Source organism: Halichoerus grypus, chromosome 10, assembly GCF_964656455.1.
Source record: "Halichoerus grypus chromosome 10, mHalGry1.hap1.1, whole genome shotgun sequence".
In the NCBI taxonomy this organism is placed as follows: domain Eukaryota; kingdom Metazoa; phylum Chordata; class Mammalia; order Carnivora; family Phocidae; genus Halichoerus; species Halichoerus grypus.
Window position 1 is genome coordinate 108420284 of NC_135721.1, and position 18768 is coordinate 108439051.

The 18768-nt window shown below is 48.2% G+C and overlaps 1 protein-coding gene across 1 annotated transcript in view; it reads right to left on the reverse strand.

The window, feature by feature from the left end:
• CDS2 (CDP-diacylglycerol synthase 2) overlaps nt 1-18768 on the reverse strand; it is a 64920-nt gene that overhangs the window by 21762 nt on the left and 24390 nt on the right. The gene's annotated exons all lie outside the window — the stretch shown is intronic.

The window sequence follows — 18768 nt, forward strand, 5'->3', positions numbered from 1 at the left end:
GTCATAGGAAATCTGTGGGAAAAGACCCCCCAACAAGGCTTGAGGACCCGGCACAGTCAGGTGACAGAACAGATGGGACTCACAGCGATCCCGACACTGTTCTGACATGTGCCGAGGTGGCCAACTCTCTGCTGGAAGCGAGGCATGCATCTGTACCATGGGGGAATGAGGAGCAGCCACAATCTGCTCAACCCCCTTGCCTTACCGGGGGCAGGGGAGGGGACAGTCCAGAGGAGGGAGAAAGGGGCTCTTTTGTATCCAAAGCAAAAGGGGAGGCAGGCCTGAAATTCATCAGGACCTCATTCCTGACCCTGCCCTTGCTGCCAGGCTTAGTGCCTAGAAGGGTTTGGCTGCTGGCACCAGAAAGATGCATCCACCTCTAAAAACCCCTCTCCACCAACACCTAAATCATGCAGCAAAGTCCCTGCTCTGCCACAACACGTTTGGACTCTCAGTGCCCCCAGAGTGGCCTGTGACTTTGGCCAGGTTCTCAGAGAAAAGCTGGGTGTGCAGGCTGTTGTCCCCCACAGGAGTCCCCAAAGTCCACAGTGTTACTTCCAGACTCCACAAGAGCACCCCATGAGGAGGCCAGCCCCAGGCAGTGTGGAAGCCACACAGTACTGCTTACTAGAGTCAAGGCTTCACCAGAACTGGGGTGCTGCTGTCCTTTCCCTGCCACACAGCCCGGGGCACCATCGGACCCTGCGATGTCACCCACAGAGTGGCCATCCAGCCTCCGGCCATGTTAGAAACTCACCCTGCTTGCCAGCCCCTGCGAGGGGACCAGAGTCATGCCAGCAATAGGCTCTCTATCCAAAGTACCAAGGGCAGGCTGCTCTAAATCCTGGGACCTTACTACTCAGAGCATTTATCTCTTACAGGAATTTAGAACCACTGCTGTTGGGGAGAGATGGAAGAGAAATCAAATCCCTTCGAATTAGAGTCGAACAATACTGCTTTGTATTTGCAGAGCTCTCAACAGCTGTAAGAGTGTTTCCCATACCTGTTGTGAACCTCAGAGAAGCTCTGGAAGGAAGGGAAAGGAGACAGGAAGATCCTTATTTACAAATGAAGAGACAGAGGCTCTGTGAAGTTCAATGGTGGGCCCCAAATCTCCTATTAACCCAGGTCTTCTGACTTCTCTGTGTTCATCCCACTAGATTTCCTTTTACTTAAGCATCTTGGAATCCACTGTTTTTCTGACACCCGACACTTTACTAGTGAGGAGCCTTGGTTTGGAGAAGGGGTGCGGCTGGGATGGACAAGAAGCTCCCATCTCAGGGGATTTTCCTGGACCTCAGGCGTTCCTCCACGCAGATTTCGAGGAAACATTGTCATGGATGAAATCCCCAGAGGGCAGCGCTGTGACTGCCAGGCAGCAGACAGGAGGGGCACCCTAGCACAGCTGGGCCCCTGGGGCACCCTAGCACAGCAGGGCTTCGAAGTCAGGCTGGATGTCGATGGCTGGAACGCGGGGCCGGGACTGCGCACAGGCACGCCATCTGGGCCCACCATGATGTTCCAGGTGACGTCGTTGCAGCAAACTGGAGACCAGGTGATGAATTTGGGGTCGGTCATGAGCGCAGTGGCACAGTCACTGGGGGCAGGCAGAACAGGAAGGTGAAGAGGAGTTGCACCTGCGCGCCGTTCACCTGGCACTTCTCAAAAAGGACGGAGGTGGGCTCGAACCCAACGCCGGGTTAGATGCGCTTGAGGGAATTCAGGATGTCTTCGTTCCTGGCATTCTCTCGATGCCTAAACTGGTGGCACAAGAAGCTGCTGCAGCGCGTTCATCTGGGTGTAGTCCAGACCCCTGTGCCTCAGTGAGCGGCACCTTAGCCCACAGGGAGCCGCAGGGAACTGCAGGGCACCCAGGCTCCCGGGTCCCCCTGCTGCCCAGTGCATGCAGAGAGGGCGGACCCGGAGTGTGGGAGTGCGGGGCCGCAGCCGCGAACACAGGAGTGAGGAGCTCAGGCTGGGGACCCCATCTTACTTTTCGGTAAGAAATTCAGAATGAAGTAAACTAGAAATGGCAAAGGGATGTTTCAGCACATCTTCAAAGATTTCGTTATATATGTGTGCGAACACAAAAAACGGTCACTTTTTTTTTAAGTCGAGAAATTTGAATTTCTCTAAGAAGTACATGAAATCCAGCACGATTTCATGTTTATTGGTTGTTTGGATATCTTCTTTTGTAAAGTGTCTATCAAAGTCATTGACCATTTTTCTACTGAGTTTTCTGCCTTCCTTTGGATTTGTAGGACCATCTCATACATTCCAGCCTTAAGTACACTGTGTCGCTAATATGTTCTCCCAGCCTCCTCTAACCCCACCCCTCTCCTAGTCATTTCTTCTCCTAACCTTCTCCCTCTGGGCACTGGCCACAATGCAGACTGACGGGGAGATTTTTGTAATTGTCTCTTGTTCCCGAAAGACAAGGACCACCTTTTTCTCATGACCTCCCCATGCCTGGTAGAGAACAAAATACTTACTAATGGATGGAAAAATGATGGAGAGAGGAAGCCAGAAATTAATTCTAGGTGTGGTAAAGAGCTACCCAGCCCCTGACCTCAGGGAAATAATAGCTCTTTCTAAACTAACTTACAACTGTGAGAACACCACAAAACAGAGGCTTTAACTAGTGTACGATTGCTAATAAGGGGCTTTGGTGAAGGACCTATCCAGATGACCTCATCAGTAGGATGAGAGGCAAGAGCCTTAGCTTCTGATGACAGGGTCACTGTTCCTCCGGCTGCCACAGCTCAGCCAGGGGGCTCCGGACAAGCCAGGCAAGTGCCTCTGTAGTGCAGTGCCCTCATCATACCAAACCGGCCCAGGAAGAGTCCTCCTTCCCTCAAGACATACAGCCAAACTCCCATCCAGGGCTCTGACCTATTCCAGCACCCGAGAGGTTCTGAAACACAGCAATGCCTCTGGGATTATCCCTCTCCAGTTAGAGTGAATGAAGACTGAGGCATTCAGAAAAGCTTTCCACTCTTGATGGTGACATTAACACCCATACCCCAGCGGCAACCATCAGCACTATTTAGTAACAATGCTGCAGGATTATCTAGATCTGACGCCTAAGCCGAGGAGCTTCAGCATGTGAGCACCTGGGTCCCACCAAGGCCTCGCACAGATGCTCACCAGGAGCATCAGGAAGCCACAGGGACTGAGCTGGAGCCCAGCAGGGGAGAGGGCATGTATCCAGCCACAAGCACATGCACATGCACACACACATGCCCCAGCACAAGGTTATTTTTAACTTATCCATCCTGTTGTCAAGGAGACTCACAAAGGCTGCTGGTTTCCCCAGGCGAGGAAGGGCAGGAAGGAGCCCAGGCGGAGCGCCTGCAGGGGAGGAGCAGGGAGCTCCAGCTCAGTGCTGAGCCTCTCTGGCCCTTCCACATCCTTTTATGAGCGTTAGCCCAGCACTGTGTCCTGCAGTATCACCCTATCTGACTCCTGTCCTTCCTTGCTAGAAGAGGTGAAGGGGGGCACCTGGGTGGCTCAGTTGGTTAAGCGACTGCCTTCAGCTCAGGTCATGATCCTGGAGTCCCGGGATCGAGTCCCACATCGGGCTCCCTGCTCGGCAGGGAGTCTGCTTCTCCCTCTGACCCTCCCCCCTCTCATGCTCTCTCTCTCTCATTCTCTCTCTCAAATAAATAAATAAAATCTTTAAAAAAAAAAAAAAAAAAAAAGAAGGGGTGAAGGGAAGAGAGGTATCCTGACGCAGAAAGTAGTACAAGAGACAGAGAACTATCTATAGTTCTAGATACTATAAGGGCTGCTTGGGTGGTGCAGTCAGATAAGTGGCCGACTCTTGATTTAGGCTCAGGTCATGATCTCGAGGTCCTGGGATCGAGCCCTGCATCGGGCTCCACACTCAATGGGGAGTCAGCTTCTCTCCCTCTGCCTCTTTCTCTCTCTGTCTCAAATCTTAAAAAAAAACAAAACAAAACAAAAAAACCCTCTAACTATTACCAGGATATCAAGGAGCTTGAGATGAACAACTAAGAAATGAAGTAAATACCCTAAAGGAAAAAGCCTGACAGAGATTAACTTTCTAGGTTTTAACTGCCTCTTAAGCAAGTAACCCCAGGGTCCTGGGCCTGATGCAGGTCACTGAATGAGCATCCCCCAAGCCCTTACCTGGACGCACCCCCCCGAGCAGGAGACCAGCACCTACCCGGACAACCACTCCCACACAAGCTGCAATGGGACCCAACACGGAGGAAGGGCAAATCCTTGTGCAAGGGGCAAGGGCACAGCCCAGAAAACGTGGACAGGGAACAGGCAAAACAGCCGGCTCTCTGGGCTCCTGACCCCCAGTCCCCCACTCCCCAACCCCTGGGTGTAGATGTCACAAGAGAACAGGCCAAGGGAACAGAAAGTGAAGAGAACTTGGAGGCTTATGGTGTTCGGACTCCTTCCCACCCCATAGGAAAAGGCCTTTCACTTGGACTGCTAGGACTTCCTCTTCGGCTGCCTATGCCTGAGTAAAAGCAGCCAAGTGCAAGTGGCAGCTTCCATCATGGGCAGGCATGCTGAGGGGCCAGGGGCCTGGAGCCCAAGTTCTTGCCCAGAAGAAAAGTGGCACATGCCGGACCAAGAGTCGGAGGTGCTGAGAGGTACACTGGTTTGCTCCTCCAGGGGATGGCAAGTTTGCCAGAGGCAGAGGATGAGCTCCTGCAGGAGGAGGCAGCGGCCAGTCAGGGAGAGCAGAGCCCAGGGCCCAGCTCTGATGCTCACTACACTCCCCGGAGGCCTCCGATCTCTGGTGTTCCCAGTGGAGAAAGGATCCCTTATCTTGGACGGCTGTTAGAATGATCAAATGCCACACCGATGAAAGTCTGTGAAAACTATAAAGGGGCTGAAGAGCAACACTGCCACCCCCGCCCCTCAGTATCCTGACCACGGCACACAGGACAGCAGCACAGGAACCTTAACCCCCCCTCTTCAGGCAACCGGGGCACCCTTCCCAAGGAGGGCGGAGTGGGAAGAACGGCGGCCATCAGGACCTGCTGGGGCCCGTGTGCTCACCAATTAAGTGAGCTCGGCATCGGCCTGCCTGCTTCCTCTTTCATGCCTTCCATTCATCCAATAGGCAGCCCCCCAACTCAAAAACGATCCACTCCCCAAAGCGACTGTGGAACGGGGAGGTGTGACACACAAAGGCAGCAGCGCGGACTAGTGCTCTCTGAAGTGGGATGTGTGCGACACAATCCGCGGAAGTGCGGGAAGAAATATTACAACTAACTTCTATTTATGTCCTTTGTATTTTCTTTCCTGCGCATGCTTCATACTGGGCCTACCAGTACACGTGTATACTCAGTACGTCCGTGCCAGCTGGGGCACACGGCGCAGCACACACACACGGACTCGGCGGTGTCTCAGTGGTCACAGGCTCCTTGTCCCCACCGGGCTAAGCAGGGCCTGGAACACAGCAGGCACCCAAAGCCTTGCTGACCTCATGAGTTCATGAGAAGTCTACCTGACCTACCGCAGACCAAAGCAGCCAGACTGCACCGAGTGATAGAACCCACCGTGATTTCCAGCTCACACGCCGGGACCCACGCCCCTGCCTCCCCAGTGGCCCTCACAGCAGGACCAGACTAGTCCAGTCCCATTCCAGCCCCCTCCCTCCCTGCTGGGAGGGCAGCAGGGAGAAGCTGCTTTGCTGCTTTAAACAGTCTCAGCCCAGCTCCCAGGCAGCCCCTCCCCTTTCAACCCAAAGGCCCAGATCAGAGGTTAAGTGGAGCATAGCCTATCTCTGAGATTCTATCTCAGTCAACAGCCATCCTCTACAGTCCCTTAGCCATTCCCCAAGGGGCTTGATGCTGGAATAAACAGGAAACAAAAGAAATTTCAAAAGGGAAGAAAAAAGCTCCCTCCTAGGCCCTCCTGGTTCACTTAGACCCCGAAGGGAAAGCAGAAAGTCTGACTGATGACGGACAGAGGGAATGTCCTGGGTACCAAGGGCTCAACGAAGACCTGTTGACATTTTTGGAGAAACTCTTGCTCGGAAAGGCTTCCCCTACCAGCCTTCCAGGGCCCCTCTATGCCCACAACTGCCCAGAAGCCAACCCTAGCCCTGACATGAGGCTTAAAACAGCACAGCACAGAAGCTTTCCTTCAATGGAAGCAAGAGAAGGCAGTGAGGGAGGGCCAGGGGGAGCAGCGGGGTGGAAAGGGAAGCTCCCTGTGGTTGAGGCCTGGCTTTTCCTGGCCTGGGGAGGGACTTGCACTCACAGAGCTCATTTTCACTGTTATTCTCTGGGTAGAAAATCCTACCTCTTCCCACTCCTTCCTAATTCCCAGTGTTTCCCGAAGGACTGCCTTTGGCTTACAAAAGCTTACGAGGCTCCCTTTTGGTCATAAGTTGGTGTCGGGATACACCCTCTGACCTTGTTTCTCAAGACTCTACAGTGACACCCACAAGTGGCTGATGGTCAGAGCCTGACCAAAAAAAGTGTGGCTGTGGCCAGGCTACCCAGGAGCCCTTGACATTGTATCCACCAGACTCCAGGCAGAGGGTACTCACCCTACTCCACACCCCATTTCTTTACCAGATGCCAACTCAGTTTTGTACCTTGCTAAGGAAAACATATTAATATTCTGTTCATGTTTGCCCATGAGGGGCAAAAAACTAGGGAAAGAAAGAAAGAAAGTGGTAGCATCCACTAGGCTCTTCTCTTTTTCATTGTCAGGGAAATTTCATTAAAAGGTAGTGCTCAGGGCACTGGCTGGTTCTGCTTCCAACAACTCTGACCTTTCCACTGGCAATGCATTGAAATTCATAAGTTTCATTTACTCGGTGAATTACGGAATTCACACAAACTATGTTTTGTGCTGCTTTAGATGCAAATCGCAAACCTTATCCTGGAAGAAAGTCATCAGGCTGAGCCTAACCCTTCTGCTAAATATTGGGCTTGCCATCTTCTTAAACCCTGTGGCCACTGCCAGGACAATCCACTGCCCCACTTACAGACACATCCCCAGGAGAGAAATTGCCAGAAACAGGTTTAACCTCAATAAGAGTATCAGAGATCTATGCGTCCCTCTTACTAGGAAAGTCACGTAAGGGGTGGGGTGGGGTGGGGTGGGGTGGGGTGGGGTGGTGTGTGTGTGTGTGTGTGTGTGTGTGTGTGTAGTGTTAGCAATAGCAAATATTTCTAGCTTTTTCTAACGTTAATCCCATTTGACAAGTTCACTTGTTTAAACAAAAGATCAAATAAGAAAGAGAAGTCCTACTCTGAAAGTTCACAATCATCCCCCAATACAGCCATACCCTGTCCTCCAAAGCCTCATATAAGCCTCAGTATGACCTATAGAAAATGCATTCAGCTACTCCAGATGGATTGCTTCACCAAAAGTACTTCCACAGGTGAATGCACTCCACACCAAAGGGTTCCAGAGAAAGGACATGAAAAGATGCAAGCGAGGGGGACTCAGCTTTTAAAAACCCGACTCTGGCTATGAACCATTTCACCTCCAGACAACACTATTACAGGGGCCTTTGCAAAGAACATACCACTGATGGCCACAGGCCCAGACAGGGCTCCCTCGGAAGGACAATCGTTCCCGGGACAGCTGCACTGGGATACACATGCCCAAGTGCACACCATGCCCTTTGCTATCACCTCCTCTAAGACCTCACATCACTGATCTTTCTCCCTCCCTCCTGGCTCCTCCCCTCCCCCTCATCACAGGCCCTTACTTACAACCAGGTAAGCAGGCTCAACAATAAAAAGCTTTTGACAGCTCATCCACCCAATGCACTTTCTTCCCTACTTCACAGGTGAATCTTTGGCAAGAGCTGTGGACAACCCACCCCCTGTCTGACTGCATCATTCCCCAGCCACAGTAAGCCACCTGCCTGCCCAGCCACTCTGCGGCAGCACTCTCCCCTCACCACGGACCTAATCACTAAACCCACAGCACTCTTGTCCCCCGCCCCGCCTTCACTCAGGCAATGCAGAAGACACGCCCTTCCTTTGCTTCCACGCAGCACATCCTTCCCAGGGGCCTCGCTACCCGGGCCTTCTTTAGCCAGCCTTCTCCTTGGCAGCTTCCTCTTCCTGCCTCTTAATTTGGGGGTTCCGAAGGGTTTCTTCTGAGGCTCTTGCTCTTTACTACCCACTCTCCCCAAGTAATCTCATTCCCTCTGCCATTCATCCAAATGTACTAGATGTCTCCCCTTGTCTCCCACAGACAACTAAATTCCTCCATGTGTCCAAAACCAAATTATATCCTTTCCCCTGAATTCTAAGGTGAGAACTGTGACCATCATCCTTGGTGGCTCCTCCCTCGGCCCCTAGAACTATCTATCACCCAGTCTGTTAATAGCTCCAAAAAACCTTTCCACTCCATCTACTCCTTCCTGTCACCTTTGGAACTCCCTTAATTCAAGCCAACACCATCTCTGCACTGGGAACCTACAGCAGCCCAACTGGCCGCCTCACCTCCAGTCTCGAGTCCACTCCTACTTCCCCTCTACTGTTTATACTGCACCAAGAAGGACCTTTCCAGAAAGAAAATCTGATCATGTCACTCTCTGTCCTGGACTCCTTCTGGAGCACCGTGGTCTAAATGGAGGCAATTTTCCACTGGTAATCTAAAGGACAGACAACTACAGGATAGGTCTACACTTTTTTAAATGGTGTACCAGCCACTTTGAGATCAAGGTCTTACTTACCCTTCCAGCTTCATTCCTCACAGCCATTCTGAAGTACAGCCAGTTCCTAGAACAGGTTGTACTTTCTCACCTCTAGGACTTTTGTTCATTCTGTTCCTACCTAGAACAGTCTTTGCAAATCACTTCTATGGACACCCATCTCTTCTTTCTGGTCAAATTTAATTTACCCTTCGAATCTCGGCTAAGAGATCCCTTTCTCTCCAAGCCTTCCCCAACTCCTGTGTGCCCCAGTGGCCCCCCTATAATTTCTCAAGAGCACACCCCACACTGCACGGTCTCCTGCTGTTGATTTCCTCACCACAGTATACCCAACATCTGGCACGGGGCTCACAACAGAGAAGACAGGTAAGTAGGTCTTACCACATCTGCTCAAGGGGCCACAGCCAATCATTCAGAGAGGATCCAGGGTTTACTGAATTGGGAGACAGCTGGGTGACTCAGCAACTCATTTTCTGTGCTCTTAACAAGTACTACATGGCGGGGGGGGGGGGGAGAGGGGGGTTGCTGGGTGGCTCAGTCGGTTGAGCGTCTGACTCTCGATTTTGGCTGGGATTGTGATCTCAGGGTTGTGGGATCTAAGCCCCGTGTAGGGTTCCGTGCTCAATGGGGAGTCTGCTTGAAGATTCTCTTCCACTGTCCCTCCCCCCAGTCGTGTGCATGTGCCCATGTGCACATGCGCTCTGTCTCAAATAAGTAAATCTTTTTTTTTTTAAGATTTTATTTATTTATTTAAGAGGGAGAGTGCGAGAGAGAAAAAGCACCAGTGAGGGGAGGGGGCAGAGGGAGAGGGAGAAGCAGACTCCGCTGCTGAGCAGACAGCCCGAAGCAAGGCTCAATTCCAGGACCCCGGGATCATGACCTGAGCCAAAGGCAGATGCTTAACTGACTGAGACACCCAGGTGCCCCTAAATAAATCTTTAAAAACAAAACAAAACAAGTACTATGTGAGGCATCACAGGGTTGTAGCCCATGGTCCCATTGTCCATCTTCTCTTCTTCCTTAGACATTGTCACAGAAGCCCTGATTTTTAGCTGGGCTTAGAACCAAGACTATGTTTTCCAATTCTGGCCAATGAATCATTAGCAGAGATGTTGTGTGCAATCCTACTGTTCTTCCTTCATACTAACTAGAATACAGACTGGCTAGTTGGAGCTCCAACAACCAATTACGAGGTGAAATCCACCTCTTATGAATGACTAAGCAACAAGATGGAAAGAGCTGACAATGAGGAAAAACCAGCAATGGAGGATGACTGTGAAGCAGGACAAACAAAGTAAAAGGGCCTGCACTGCTTATTACATGAGAAGAAAAGCACTTCTATCTTGGTAAGCCACTGTTATTCTGGATTTTCAGTCATTTGTGGCCAAACGTATCCTAAGTGCTATGGAGGAATTCAAAAAGCCCAGGATTTGTAATAGAGGTATTTCTGAGAACAGTTCAGTAACAGAACAGGAAGCCTGCCTGAATGCAAGGCTTTCAAATTCACACACCACAGGACTGGGTCTCAACCTCCTCAAAAATGCCAATTTCATATGTTAAACCAAGAGTTTGGATGACAGAGAACGAACAAGAATTCTCCTTTCTCCCAACACTCTCTCCCACCTTCCCCACTAAACCTCCCTCTGGAGTAAATGCATCTGTTTACTAAAAGAACAAGCATACAACTCTAATCTAGTACCCATCATCACAAGACGTTTTTTCATTCAGGTCAGAGACAACCAAAGGTGGAAAAATGGCCTCCGTCTCCCAGAAGGCTCTGCCCAAGGTTCTGTCCCGATGAGATCACTTGTTTTTCCATTGTCTTACAGATTCAGAGCACAAAATACTAGAAGCCCTGCTGGAGTCCAATAGGTCCTCTTACTTTCTGTTCCCTAGTCACGGATCTTTATTTAACATTTAAGGAAAAATGAGTCTTCAGCCTTACTGAGGGAGAAAGCAATTAAAAAAAAAAAAAGTTTCCTCTTTATTAGAAAAAGACTCTTTCAAAGAGAATATATCAAATATTACCCAAAAATCTAGTAAGATGAGAAAGAAAGATATATTTACAATCCCAAAAGTGGGCTCAAGTATGGTCCTTAGACCTCTGCCAGAAAGGGGAACCAGGACCAGCTGGTGAGTTCCATATCTGAGGAGGCCCTAAATCATAAATTGCCATCTGGTACCCACTTCAGTGTCTCCCATCTCCAACAGTGCTTACTACAAAGGTGACAAGGTAAGTGGACATGAGAGCTGATGTCCCCAAGTGTCTTGTGCCCCAACCTCTCCTGCCCCCGTAAGTGGGCAAGCACCCTGAACTGTTTATAGTATTGGAATATTGTCACTTTTTTGGTATTCCTGATTCATAATAGTCATGGAAATACGTGCTAATCAAATAGATTCCAATATTTCTCCACTGGGAAACAAAAATTTAACAGTGTTCTCAATCCCAAAATTGTTGTATTGACTATAGACGAAATTATGAAAGCAACAATGTGAAATGGCTTTTTTGATAAATCATTAAGGATGCCTGGGAAAAGATGAAATAGGAAAACGAGAAAGCCACTTAAGAAATAAAAGGCTCGGGGCGCCTGGGTGGCTCAGTCGGTTAAGCATCTGCTTTCGGCTCAGGTCATGATCCCAAGGTCCTGGGATCGAGCCCCGCATTGGGCTCCCTGCTCCGCGGCAAGCCTGCTTCTCTCTCTCCCACTCCCCCTGCTTGTGTTCCCTCTCTCGCTGTGTCTCTCTCTGTCAAATAAATAAATAAAAGCTTAAAAATAAATAAATAAATAAAAGACTCCTGATCACCGAAGATGGGATAATTTGAGTGTTGAAAGACTAAATGTGATTTAAACACAAGTATATGAAAATCCGGGGGCGCCTGGGTGGCTCAGTCGTTAAGCGTCTGCCTTCGGCTCAGGTCATGATCCCAGGGTCCTGGGATCGAGCCCCGCATTGGGCTCCCTGCTCCGCGGCAAGCCTGCTTCTCTCTCTCCCACTCCCCCTGCTTGTGTTCCCTCTCTCGCTGTGTCTCTCTCTGTCAAATAAATAAATAAAATCTTAAAAATAAATAAATAAATAAAAGACTCCTGATCACCGAAGATGGGATAATTTGAGTGTTGAAAGACTAAATGTGATTTAAACACAAGTATATGAAAATCCGGGGACGCCTGGGTGGCTCAGTCGTTAAGCGTCTGCCTTCGGCTCAGGTCATGATCCCAGGGTCCTGGGATCGAGCCCCGCATTGGGCTCCCTGCTCCGCGGCAAGCCTGCTTCTCTCTCTCCCACTCCCCCTGCTTGTGTTCCCTCTCTCGCTGTGTCTCTCTCTGTCAAATAAATAAATAAAAGCTTAAAAATAAATAAATAAATAAAAGACTCCTGATCACCGAAGATGGGATAATTTGAGTGTTAAAAGACTAAATGTGATTTAAACACAAGTATATGAAAATCCGGGGGCGCCTGGGTGGCTCAGTCGTTAAGCGTCTGCCTTCGGCTCAGGTCATGATTCCAGGGTCCTGGGATCGAGCCCCCCATCGGGCTCCCTGCTCCGCGGGAAGCCTGCTTCTCCTTCTCCCACTCCCCCTGCTTGTGTTCCCTCTCTTGCTCTCTCTGTCAAATAAATAAATAAAATCTTTAAAAAAAAAAAAAAAAAGTATATGAAAATCCGTGAGTTCATAACGAGAACTGTAAAAGCCACACTGGCCACCTTTGAAGGTTGCTGGGACACCAGATCATCATTTGAAAATCAGTAATTAAAAGGAAAGAGTATTTATCACGCCCTTACCACACAGTGGGTACGAGGAAATTGATTAAACTATTCTCTTTTGTGTTTGAAAAGTTCCTTTAATAACAAGGTTAGGAGGGAAAAAAAGTGTGGGGGGTGGGTAGCTGCCTGGTCTGCTGAACTGCAAGTGACTTTGAGATATCCAGTATCTCAGCAGAGAAAAAGCAACATGGCCTCAGTGTGATGCCCCAGGCTCTGGGAACTAAAACAATCGTGAAATTTCTAACATGTGAAGTAAATAAAACAGCCTCGATGCTGTCAAACTGGATGGAATTTCCAGTCTTCATCTCGTACCTCTTGGCAATATTAGATCTGGTTGACCATTTCCTCCTTGAAACATTCCTGTCTTAGCTCCCACGATACATACTTTCCAGGTTCTCATGCTACCTGACTGACTGCTCTCAGTCTCTGTGCTATTTTCCCTCTCCATGACCTCTAAATGTTGGACCAGTTCTGGTCAGATTCTAGACCCCCTACACTCTCTCCCTAAGTATTATCATCCAACCCCTTGGCTTTCATTTCCAATTCCACCAACCTCAATCCCTCCTCCAGTGCCAGACACAACTACTGTTCCCAAATACTTACTGACATCTCCACCAGAAAGTCCTCATAGGCATCTCAAACATAACTAGCTGAACAGAACCACAGATGGTGCCCACAGGACTGGTGATCCTGAGGCCTCACCTTGCTGACAATCTGTATCCTGTATAAGCCAGAAACTTGGGAGTGATGCTTAATTCCTCTCTCCTCATCTTCCCCTAGATACGGGACATGCAGGTGGCTCCCTCCAAAAATCCATTCCACTCTTCCTAGATGGCACACAGTAGCCTGTGCAAACTAATTATTTTAATTTCATCCCCTTTTTCACAGCAACAGGTTCCTGAAGAGGCATTTTTATCCCCAGCCGAAGCCATGACTGTTTTAGAGTAGGCACTTGGCCTAAGATGGTACAATCGAAATATAGTTCTAGAATCTGGTAAGAAGGCCACGGGGAGAGACACTTGGGCTCTCTCGCCCTCACGAGCCTGAGGAAAAAGGAAATCAGGTGCTACCAGCACTGGCTTGCACCTCCAGGAGAGCCTGAGGATGACCAACTCCTGAAAGGCACAGAGGAGCGAGGACAGAGAATGGTTTAAGCCAATGAATTCCATGATTATTTGCAACTAAATTTGCAAATTATTTGCAAATCCAAGTCCTGTTGATTCCACAGCCAAAATATATCTCAAGTCTATCCTTTTTATCTCAATAGTGACTAGGCTCATCCCAGCCCCAACATCTCTCATCTACAGTGGATTCCTAATTGCTCCTTCAATCCACCCTTCTCCTCACAGCGAATGATCTTTCTAAAACATGCATCAGTTTGTGAAAATTAACGAAAGGACACCTTGTTCACAATGAAGTCAGGAGGCAGCAGGGGAAGCTCTCATGCCCTACCGTAACTCCTAGCCAAGTGCAGACCCAACAGGAAGAGACTACCTTTCAAGTCAGTAGGTCAAGTCACTACTACTTTACTATTTCAGCGGGAGGAAGAAAGGGTCTTTTTCTTCCCAGGCCACAGCCAAGCCAATGAGAGACAGTCCCAACTCAACCAATGAAAAGCCACTATACTTCGAACTCCCAGTTTACTCCCATGGACTTTTTGTTTGTAACAGCCTTGCTACCTTCCCCCATTCTCCTCTATAAAAGACCATTCTTCTTTGTTCTGGGAACTTGCCTATCATTTGCCAGTTATTCCCGAGCAAACACATTTTTGCTGGCAAAATGACTTTTATTTTTAATGTTAACATTACTTGTGATAAGAAGTGGGATCCAGGGCGCCTGGGTGACTCAGTTGGTTAAGCGACTACCTTCGGCTCAGGTCATGATCCTGGAGTCACAGGATCGAGTCCGCATCAGGCTCCCTGCTCGGCAGGGAGTCTGCTACTCCCTCTGACCCTCCCCCCTCTCATGCTCTCTCTCTCTCTCTCAAAATAAATAAATAAAACCTTAAAAAAAAGTGGGATCCAGGAACGGTCCCCCAAAACTCCAAGGCTGGTGGGTAAACCCAAGGTGCCTGTACCCACAGAGCCAAATGGGCTCATTGCTTTCTCGCTGACCCTGGAGTGTGAAGTGAAGCTGTTTTTTCCTGGATTTCGAGCTCCACTTTGTGTCCAAGCTCTCCAGGCTTTATTTGAAATCTATCTTAAGGCCTTGTTTCTTACAAGAGTACTCTTTTGGCCTTCAGTCTGACTTCTTTTCAGAGTCAGATATCCTGTTGGAACTGTCCTGGCCTTCAGCCTGATTCCTTCTGGAACCAGGTTCTTCCTGTTGAAACTATGCTTTTAGGAATTTTTCTCCTTGCCCTAGAGAAAAACCTCTAAAATATGAGATCCCAGTCATCAGAATGCTTTGAGGGTGCCCCCTTTCTGGGACCCTAGCTGGTTTTATCTTTAAAAACTATGGTCCCTCCACATGCACATTTATAACCAAATGGACTGACATAATGAAAAGTAATTTAGAGCACCAATGGCCATTATGGGGAACTTTCAATCTCCCCAAACTTCTTGTTCTCAAATTAAATTAGAAAGCTATGGCTCCTTAAATGAGAGAGAGAGAGAGAGAACTGAATGGGATGCCTATTTTAATTGGTACCTTGAGGCCTCCAAGCATTTTCAGGATTCTAAGTTTACATCTGTGCAAAATACCATTTCTAAATTAACTGAGGCAAGCAAATCATGGAAAGAATTCTAAATGGCTTCTGAGTCTTCTTTTTCTAACTAAATGGACCAACTTAAACAAAAGTAATTTAGAACTTCAGTGGCCATTATAGAGAACTTTCAATCTCCCCAAACTTACTTTCTCAAAACTGAATTGGGCAGCTACGGCTCTAAAATTGTCAAAACTGAATAGGATTTGGGGATTTGGGGATTTTGAAGCTTCCAAATATTACCAGGAATCTAAAAACGCCTATTCTAGACTAATGGAAGCAAGCAAAGGAGAAAAGGGGGGCTTCCGAGGCCTCTTTTTTCCTTTCCTGTCTTCTGTCTCCAATGCATCTGGTGTTCAGTCCCCCCACCTTCTCTACATCACCCCCCTCGTAGTAACCCTTTCACTGAACTTCCCTTTTCCTCTGAACCTCTCCCCACTCCCTCCTTTCCTGAAGGTAATAAAACCTGCCCCTTTAAAGTTAAGTCTTTGGATCCAAATAAACCCCAGATTTCTTATGTTCCCTGGACCAAGGACAGACTGCAAGCCAGAGTTAAAGAGTTTCCTAAAGTGACTCAGGATCCACGTTTGCTGAAGAATTTAACAGGGCTATTCCAACTTACCACCCCGGTTTCTAAGATTTGTATCAGTCTGGCCATGTGCTTGTTGGTGAGGACCAGGCCAAATGCTGGATGAAACTAGCCCCATGAGAACATCCTAAAAGATTTAGAGAAACAAACCCCTAAAACTTTGGCAAGATTCTAGAACGCTCACTGGAAATCTCCACCAGGCAGTTACAGTAGCTTTTCCTAAGCCTGCTGATTGGAACAAAATTCAGGCTTGCACACAAAATCCTGATGAACTTGGTCATAACTCCTATAACCAACTCCAAACTGTCTTTAAAGATTCTGGGCTTCCGTAAGAGGCTGAATCCACCTGGGTAGCCTTTAACTCTACATTTACTGACAGGCGGAACCAGGATCTTTTAGTTGAAGGACCAGCATGGAATGGGAAACCCAGTCCACTCCAGAGTTAGCTAGCTTGGCAAACCAGCTCACTCACACCCAGCAGGGTCACCTGAAAGAAAGAACTAAAATTCTCAATTTTCAACTCTGGCAAATGAAGGCCCCTAAACAGACCCAAACCCCCCGGTTTCTGCTATTGGTGCAAAGGGCCTGGGCACTGGAAAAAAGACTGTTACAAACTTAAGCATTCCAGAAGCCTTCAGCCCTCTAGCCAGCCTTTCCAGGGTCCTCCTAATTCCCAGTGCCGGGGCTCCAACGACTGACAGGGACTCTTCCCAGTCCCCCCTCTTAAATGGCTCGGAGAAACCACTGTCCAGACTGAGAATGAATCTCTTTGTCTTACTGACCCCAGAGCTACATTCCCGGCGCTCAGCACCACCCCTGGAAAGCAGGCTCAGCAGGCATGAGAGCACGAAACCAGCTCCAAGAGTGGGGGGCCTCTCATGAACCTCAACAGGTTCCTGTCTCTGCCCCTACTCCCTTTTGTTTAGGCCCTTTGAGAGATTCCCACCCTTTTCTCCTTAGTTTCTCCACCCCATTCATTGGCTGGGCCAAGATTTCTTAGAAAAGTATCATGCCAGAATTTCTCCCAAAAGAAGGAACTCATTCTAGAATCAAAATCGCCAACCAGGTGAATTAAATGACCCTTCAACATCTTCTATTTGCTCCATCTCTGGTGGCACGATGGGGGAGTATGGGGACACTGCTCATTTGTCCCCATCGGGTCAGCTACCACCCTCTTTATGGGCAGATTCCTCAACTGATATTGGCAGAATTCACAGCGCGCCTCCCATCAAGATTCAAACCGATCCCTCACCACCTCTCCCCCAGAACGAATACGCTATAAATAAAGAAGCCCTTTAAGGCATCAAGCCCATAACAGGAGACCACGGGACTCAGGGCCTTATCATGCCCTGCACTAGTTCCTGGGAGCTCCTATTTTACCTGTGAGAAGACCCAGTGGCCAAGGATGGAGGTTAGTCCAGGACCTCAGAGCTATAAATAACATTATCCCTGGGCGCCCTGTTGTTCCTAACCCCCATACACTGACATCTGTTCCCACTGAAACAAATCCTTCTTCACGATAATTGTTCTATATAGTGCACTTTTAGTATTCCAGTTCATAAGGATAGTCCGTATCTTCTTGCTTTCACTTGGGAAGAACAGTAATAAACCTGGACAGTAATGCCCCAGGTTACACAGCCAGTCCTTCTTAACTCTTTACAAACCTTAAAAGCTGATTTGGAGGATATAAAGTTTTCTGCAGGCTCTTGTTGGTTACAGTATGTATATGTTCTGTTTCTCTTCTCCCTTTCTCAAATCTCTTCACAGGAGACAGCATTCATCTGTTAAAACTTTTGGCCTTAGAGGCACCTGGCTAGCTCAGTGGGTAGAGCATATGACTCTTGATTTCAGGGTTGAGTTCGAGCCCTACACTGGGTACAGAGATTACTTAAAAATCTTTAAAAAGGGGTGCCTGGGTGGCTCAGTCTGTTAAGCATCTGCCTTCGGCTCAGGTCATGATCCCAGGGTCCTGGTATCAAGCCCCGCATCGGGCTCCCTGCTCTGCACGAAGCCTGCTTCTCCCTCTCCCACCCCCCCCAACCCCCGCTTGTGTTCCCTCTCTCACTGTGTCTCTCTCTGTCAAACAGATAAATCAAATCTTCCAAAAGAAAAAAAAAAACAAAACAAAACACTTTTGGCCTTAAAGAAACATAAAGTCCCCCTCTTCCCCTCCCTATCTCTCTCCCTCTCTCTCTCTCTCTAAATCTATATATATAGATAGATTGTATATACATAATATATATAATTATGTATATTTTCCCCCCTAGTTTGATCAAACTCAGGTTCTATCCTTAGGGCATCTGATCTGGAAACAAGGACTACTTTTGTATCCAGACAAAACTCCTCAAGATTGCTTAATGTTAAGAGATTACCTTTTGGCTCCCAGCAAAATTTACAGGAAACTCCTATAACCAATGCAAATTTTTCATGGTTTGCTGACTATTCTTCTTTATAGAATGAAAATGGTAAATATCGTGCTAGATATGCTAGTGTGACTCCTTTTGAAGTCACTGAGGCAGCACCTTTACCTTTAGCTACTTCAACCCAAAAGACAGAGTTAGAAACCCTTACTTGAGCTTAGCTCAGGGTAAAACGGTAAATATTTATACTGATAGTTGCTATGCCTTTGGGGTAACTCATGATTTGGAATGTTATGGAAACAACTAGGTGTCCCTACCACCAATGGGGACAAAATTAAATATGGCTGCTATGTCCAAAATTTATTAGATGCCATACTTTTGTTGGTTGCTCTGGCTACTACTAAGGTTTCTGGGCATCCCAGACCCAACTCCCTGGAGGCCAAATCGAACACCTTGCTGAAATTTCTGCCAAAAACACCATTCTCAAGGAAACCAACAGCCTAACTTGTGTCATGTTCCAAAAGGATGTTCTCCCAAATGATAATTTGGAAAAACTGACCAGAGATACCCAACAATTGGCCCCAGAGAGAGAAAAACAATAGGAAATCTAATCATTGTTGCTTAATACAAAGAGAACACTGGTTTGGACAACATTACAATCCAGCCCTACCAGAA